The sequence below is a fragment of the Geospiza fortis genome, unplaced genomic scaffold (genome assembly GCF_000277835.1).
Source record: "Geospiza fortis unplaced genomic scaffold, GeoFor_1.0 scaffold102, whole genome shotgun sequence".
NCBI classification, from domain to species: domain Eukaryota; kingdom Metazoa; phylum Chordata; class Aves; order Passeriformes; family Thraupidae; genus Geospiza; species Geospiza fortis.
Window position 1 is genome coordinate 586170 of NW_005054373.1, and position 7504 is coordinate 593673.

The window sequence follows — 7504 nt, forward strand, 5'->3', positions numbered from 1 at the left end:
CTCTTTGTGCCCTTCCTTTCTCTTGCTCCTGGGATAGCAAACATGGTGTTTATGGCACTGATGGGACACATTTGGGATCTCTTTTCCATCACTGATGTCCCTCTGTCCCAAATCATCCTGCACAGAGAAACACCAGGCTGGGAACACCCCTGGACAGAGCTCAGGAGCAACAGGGCAGGACAATATTCCATGGCCAGTCTGGCAAGGGGCAATGTTTGAATCTCCCTCTGGATTTCTGGTTTGCCAGGGATGCCAGCTCGTGGGTTTGTGCCTGTCCCCAGGCACAAGGGTGTGAGCAAATGCTGTTGTGGTGAGCCTCAGCTTTTTATTGTCTGCTCTTCTCAAAATTTGCTCTATCTGGGCTCCCTCCCAGCTCCTCCCTAGGCCATTGCTCAGGTCCCCTTGATGCCTCAGGTTTTAGATTTTGTATTTTTCACATTCTGTGCTGCTTTAGTGTGTGGGTCTGGGTTCACATGAGGGGATGGTGAGCTCTGTGCACAGAGCAGGGAGACAAAACAATTCCTGCTCCAGCTGGGCACCAAGGACAAATGATCCAAATCTCAGCCCCAAGAGCACAAACACCGTGGGCTGCAGAGAGAAAAACAAGCAGGGTGGGACTGCAGGGGCTAAAGCTGGAATGGGACAATGAACTGCAAGGTGCAAATGGAGCAGAACTGATCCAAGGGAGAGACCCCAGGAGCGCTCGTGCATTTTGGGGCCATTTTGGTTCATCTTGGGTTCATTTTGGGACCATTTTGGGTTCATTTTGGGACCATTTTGGGACCATTTGAGTTCATCTTGTGTTCCTTTTTGGGACCATTTTGGTTCATCTTGGGTGCAGCCCTGGCTGGGCTCTTGTGCTGCCCAAGGTGGATCCATGGAGGAGATCCTTAATAAATCCCTGCTTTATTCTGTAGCTCTGTCCAGCCTCTGTTCTAGCTCAGCCTTCCCAAGCCATCACCCTGGCTCAGGCATTCCCAGGAGCCATGGGGAGGGCTCTGGGGGCTCTCTGGCTGCACCTGGATGCCTCTTCCACTGAGCAAAGCCCTTGGTGACCCCTCTGACAAGGCTCAGTGCTCACCCCTGCTCTCTGCATTCCCAGCACATCCACTCCCATCCACATCCATCTCTCCAGCCACTGGATTTTCCCTCTGAGAGCTTCATTGTGCTTTGGAGTCTTACTCGAGCAGGCATTAGTTAAGCCTGAAAGGCTTTTGAAGATGTTCCCCAGAGCTGAGGGCTGCTGAGCATTCAGCAGGGGAAGATTTGGGGAGCTCTGTTAGTCCTGGATGAGCAGATTCCTGTTTTGTATTTGAAATAGATCTGCACCCTCTTGGTTAACAAAATATTATGCTCAGGATAACTACCTGAGCCACCTCGCCAAGCCAAAGAGCCCTAGGAGGGTTCCAGAAAAGCCAATATTAAATCCAGAGACATCAACATTACTGAAGTAGGACTAAATTATCTCCAGCTGGTGCTGGCTCTTGCCTGAGGCTCTGAAATAAGCAGCTCCCTGGAAAAGAAGGAGAGATGAAGGCTGTGCTAACGAGGAGCAGAACCAGGCTTGGAGCTCGGGTCACGTTCTGTTTCCAGCACTATCAAGTCCAGTCAGTGACAATTTTTCACCTCCCATCACTTGTGCACCATCCACTCCATCAAAGTCAAATTCCTCTGGCAGTGAGAAGGATCCAGTCCCACTCTTGGAGCACTGGGGATTGGGCTGCCCCTGCTTCCAAGTCTAGGTGAGAAGCAGAGATCCCTTGAAACTTCTGTTTTTCTTCATTCAATTAACTTTTTGTAACTGTTAATTGCATGGTAACCACGATCAGAACTCACTACCAAGGGCTTCTCTTCTCACTGAACAGCACCTTTGAGTGCAAATCTTGAAATATTTGGGGAAAATGATGGGTAAACACCAACTGTTGCTCTGTGCTGAATGTGACTCAGAACAGTAATGTGTGAGCAAGTTAAAAATCAGCACTAACATCACCTGGATATCCAGAAACCTTCACTGTGATCACTTCCTATGACAAAAGGGGTCTTAGAAGAAACAGGGATTTCAGACCTGAATGATTTACTGCTGTGATTTATTGGGAAGCTCTCCTCTCACATGTACCATACTATTATTTTTAATTAACATCACAGTCTCTAGAAAACCCTGCTTGCCATGTGAATCTCTATATCTAAGCAACATTGAAAATACCTCTACTCACTGAGAATACTCTAGCTCTGTACCTAGAGCTGCAGAATCATAGAATGGTTTGGGTTGGAAGGGACCTTGAGAATGCTCTTGTTCCAATCCACCTTCCACTATCCCAGGTTGCCCCAAGCCCCAATGTCCCACCTGGCCTTGGACACTTCCAGGGGCAGCCACAGCTGCTCTGGGCAAGAAGGAGATGGGTATTTGTATGAGTGTGGCACTTGTGCAGCACTTTGGGCCATGTTGTTGGGCAGAGATGGATATAATGAGGCATGGAAAACATAAATTCAGCTGGCTGGGAGCACGGGGGTGGGTAATTACCCCTGTGGGAACACAGCAGGTGGATTAGTTACTGGGCTGCCTCTGCAGTAAGCAATTAAGGGAAAACATCTGTTTCACATCACCCATTCCTCCTTTTCCAGGATACTCCTCCAGTTTGTCTCTCTGATGCTGCAGCCTGGAGACAAGTGATTTCTGCAAGGAGGCTGTGCAAACACCATGTGTGGAAAGCAGGGCAGGAGGTGGCCAGGAGCAACAGGAGCATCCCACTCCCGACTCCCTCGTTGTGTTTTCTGTTGGGTTCTGCCCTGTTCCATCCCAGGGGGAAGCTGTTCCCTGGCTCTGAAGGTGCAGAAAATATACGCCAGGAGCAGCTCTGCTGGGTGAGTCAGCATCTCTGCTGCCATCTGGAGTAAGAGGAAAGCCTGAGCATCTCCCCTACTGCTTGATCAGGGTTTTCAAAGTGGGTTTTGTTCAATTAGCCAAGCCAAGCTGATATCTGGTGCTGGATAAGCTCTGTTTGCACCAGGAAATGTTTCCATGCTCGCCAGGGTGTCCATGGCTGATGCTGAGTGTCCTTGTGCTGCTGAACACTGAGAACAAATGAAGCAAAAGGGTTTTTGTGTTACCAGCAGGATTTCTTTGTGCTCTAGGTGGGTTTAATTGCAAGAGAATGTCCAGAATGATGGTAAATCCAGAATAACCCTGCTTTAGGTGAGCTGGTTTCAGTGCTGCTGCTGTAGCATAGAAGAAAGAGAAGGGATTTCCCCCCTAAATTGTGGGTATTTCTTACTGGCATAAATTGTCCAGTAGCTAAATCTGGTTGTCTACAGATTATCACAATGTCTATGGATCTGTCCATTAAGATAACACACAAAAATAATTTTTGAAGCATTTTTGTGGATTTCCCTATTTATCGATAATAATTTATCCATTTTTTAATAATAAATTATCCATAATTTATCCATCTTGCCTAAGCAAATACTGCTTTCTCTGAAAGCCTCTTATCCTTATTGCTCTTGTCTGGGATTTATTTTTCAGGCAAGGATTAGATTAAATTTCTGCAAAAATATTTAATACACTTGATCAGCAGTGTGGGGTTTAGCAATGCCATTGGTGTGTCACCTGCTGTGCACACAGCAAATGTTGGTTATTTTCTCAATATCTTGATCTAACCTTATGAATATGCAACTGGAACATAATTTGGGGAAGAAATGTATCCACCCCCCCTTTAGAATGACATGAAACTCACATGTTTAATTTAAAGTACAATGGTTTTCCTTCTTGGCTTGAAGTGCTTAAGCAATATTAGGACCTTTTGCCTAATCTCTGTTTTACAGATTAGAATACAAATATTTCCAGTGCAACCAGAATTTATTAAAGCAGGCTATTGCCTAGGGAAATATGCCTTTGGATGTGTTTCTATCAACTCTCCTGGAAAAAAAAATCAATGTAATTAACATTGCATAACCTTCTCTGTTTCAAAAGTGATCTAAACCGTAAGTGCATAAAGAGAATATTGCAAGTGTGGAGTGTAAATTGCAACAGGCTCCCAGGCTGGTTGTTATTCCTGGGGGCCAATGCCAGTTAGAAAGTCCTGACTGGAAGAAAGCAGCAAGGCTGGAGATGGCCAGGAGAAAGATGAGATGAGCTGTTGTGTAAAATTGGGAAAACAGAGTTCCAGAGTGACAGGTAATTTGTTTTATATATGCCTTGTATACCCATCAATGAAATTCAGGCCAAAAAGAAATTGTTCCAGTCCTTGGTGATGGCGTTTCTGAGTTCATGGAGGCTCCGTTGGCTCATAACCTTCTAGAGAGAAAAATGGTCCAAAACCTAAGTGCATAAAGAGAATATTGCAAGTGTGGAGTGTAAATTGCTTGTGGCTCCCAGGCTGGTTGTTATTCCTGGGGGCCAATGCCAGTTAGAAAGTCCTGACTGGAAGAAAGCAGCAAGGCTGGAGATGGCCAGGAGAAAGATGAGATGAGCTGTTGTGTAAAATTGGGAAAACAGAGTTCCAGAGTGACAGGTAATTTGTTTTATATATGCCTTGTATACCCATCAATGAAATTCAGGCCAAAAAGAAATTGTTCCAGTCCTTGGTGATGGCGTTTCTGAGTTCATGGAGGCTCCGTTGGCTCATGAGATGTTGCTGAATAATTTTCAGTGGTTGTTCCATTCTTTCTTGTTTTCATGGTGAATCAGTTCTGTGGATCAGCTCCTTTTTAATTAAAACAATTAGCTGGTTAAACTCCACGCAGTGAGGTCAGATTTGAGAGATTCTCACAATGCAGTGACTTTATTTGGTGGGGAAGATGCGCATGTGGGACTGAGCTGCTCTGGTTTCCCTTTTCCTTCTCCTCCTCACCTCTTGTCTGCTGCAGTTGTTATCAGCAGGGATGTTTCTTTGTTCTGAGCAGCACCTGGGCTGGGAGCTCCCATCCCCTGAGTATAAATAAGAGCAATAAAGAGCCTTTTCTCTCTGCTAGTAATTCATTGGTGTTTTTATGCAGAATTCTGGCCTGGAGCAAAATGTAATTGGCAGGCAGGGGAGGCCACAGTGACCTGCTTCAGCAAGGGACCATGGAATAACAACCCCATGTAATGCTCTAAACATCACTGAAATCAGAAATGAAGCCTGGCTTGGAGAGCTCCTCCACTATTTAAGATCCTTTTTCCTGAAATATCTGGGGGAGAAACCCCAAACAAGGAGGAGGACAGAGATTAGGTTACTCCATGTGTCAGTGGGAAAATAGCTGTTGTAAATAGGTGTATGGTGTAAAAATGCAGGTCTGATCTGTCCCCTCCTTGATCCTGTGACATTTATCATACATTTGGGCTCACCAGATTTGCTAAAAACTCTGCCCTGAGGGAATTTTGACACTGGCAATTCATGAATGAAAAAAAAAAAACAACAGAGGAGTGTATAATTTGCTGGTTAACTCCAATTTCTAAATGATTCATTTGATGGCACATATTCCTGAAGATATGAAATGGTTCTAATTAAAGGCAGATGTGCAAAATATAGCCTATAGGATGGATATAGGGAAAACATACTTTTCCATGTGAGTGGCAAAGCCCACAGCCACAAATACCTCTCCGCTATGGCAGCCTCAAAAATGCATCCACAAATATTATTCATCTCAGTGGTCTGCAAAGATTTATCAGGGGTTAGAGCTTCCTGAAAATATCTGTGAGGCTCAGGGGTTTGGAGATGTGTGTTTGTCACTTGGCAAACAGTCACTTGCTTTTGGTACACCCACTAAGAGGGCAGCAATTATGAGTAAGACAGTCTGGAAGAGACTGAAGTGTTCAAAAATGGATATTATGGGGAAAATATAGCTGGATGTTTACAGTAACTTCTTCAATTTAAAGTCATGAAAAGCATCTTTCCACACGTCAGTATGTCTGTGCACTGCCTTTTTGGAGGGGGAGAATCTTTTGGAAGGGAAAATCTGTCTGAATTTGCCCCACATACTTTAAAAATAACTTGTCATTTTGGAGTATGAAGGGTGGTTTGGGTTGGAAGGGATTTTAAGGATGATCCCATTCCCTCCCCAGCCATGGGCAGGGACACCTTCCACCATCCCAGGCTGCTCCAAGCCCTGTCCAGCCTGGCCTTGGGCATTGCCAGGGATCCAGGGGCAGCCACAGCTGCTCTGGGCACCCAATCTGGGCCTCCCCATCTTCACAAAGAAGAATTTTTTCCTAATATCCCATCTAAACCTAAATTTTTGCAGTTTAAAGCCATCACCCCTTTGTTCTATCACCAAATGCCCTCTCCAACAAATGAACAACAGATGAACAAGGCCCCTCAATTTCAACACAACAAACATTTCAGATAATCCATCATGTAAAAAATAAAATCAATATTTATTTAGGTTTGTGCCTGTTTCAGCTTTCCAGTTCCCTGCAGAAATGGAAAGTTTTTCTCCAGAACACTTAAAATGTTGGTCGAGGACTTCTCCCTTTTACCCTGATGCTGAGCTCCAACAAAACGTTTGTGTGTGTGAATGAGCTGCAAGGTCAGATGTGCAAATATATAATGGATTGTTGCAGATAAAATGGACTTAACCTTTGGGTTTTGTCTTGGCTTTTCTTGAGTGGTCTGTCTTCTCTCTGAAATTTTTATATTTGCACTTAGTTTACTTAGCAGGCAACACTGAAAGGAGTATTTTGGAGGAATTCCATCTTTGTCCTGAGTTATTAACTTGTCTGAAGAATGGCAAAGATAGGAAATCGGGGGGACAGAAACAGAAATCAAAACTACACCCAGAAATCAAAACTACCCAAGAAATGCTGCCTTATTTCCCTGGAAGGAGTGTTGTTCAGTTTACTGTAAACCTGCTGATGATTCTGTGATCACAAAGGTCAACCCACTCTTGGTGATTCTCTGAAATACAATCTGTTGGTTCATCTCATAAAACAAAAATACAGTGTGAAGACACTGAGGAGAATGGTTTAAAAAAATCTTACAATGGGAAAAGGTGAATTTGGGTGACTTTTGAATCTTCATTGTGTGCGAACTGGATCCAGATTCCAGCGCAGAGCTCTCAAAATGCAAAAGAAAAACAAGGGACGAGGTAAATGCTTTTGAACTCAGAACTAGGAATTTGTGAGATAAAAGTCAAACCCCAAGTCCTGGGTTAATTTTTGGGTTTGTGGGGGGATTACAGATCAGAATAAATGAATATAGCTGTGATAGAAGAACCCCTTAAAAACGGTGCTTTATGTGCTAGGAAAGGGCTTGTAACCTAACAAAGGCATTCCCTAAAATAGAAAGCACAGCACCAACATAAAACACTCATCATGTTTTCAGTGCAAGGCAAGGATTTGCACTCCTAACCTCCCACGTTGGAGCTGGGGCTTGAATAGCATTTCTGTTCTCTCCTCAGCTGAGCTAATGACAGAGCTGAAGAAGTGTCAACACCGCAGCCGAAAACGCTCGGGGTGGCAGGAATGGTGTTCACAGGGGACATGGGAGTCACAGCAAATACTCTCCTCAAGGCTGCTCACTCCTGACTA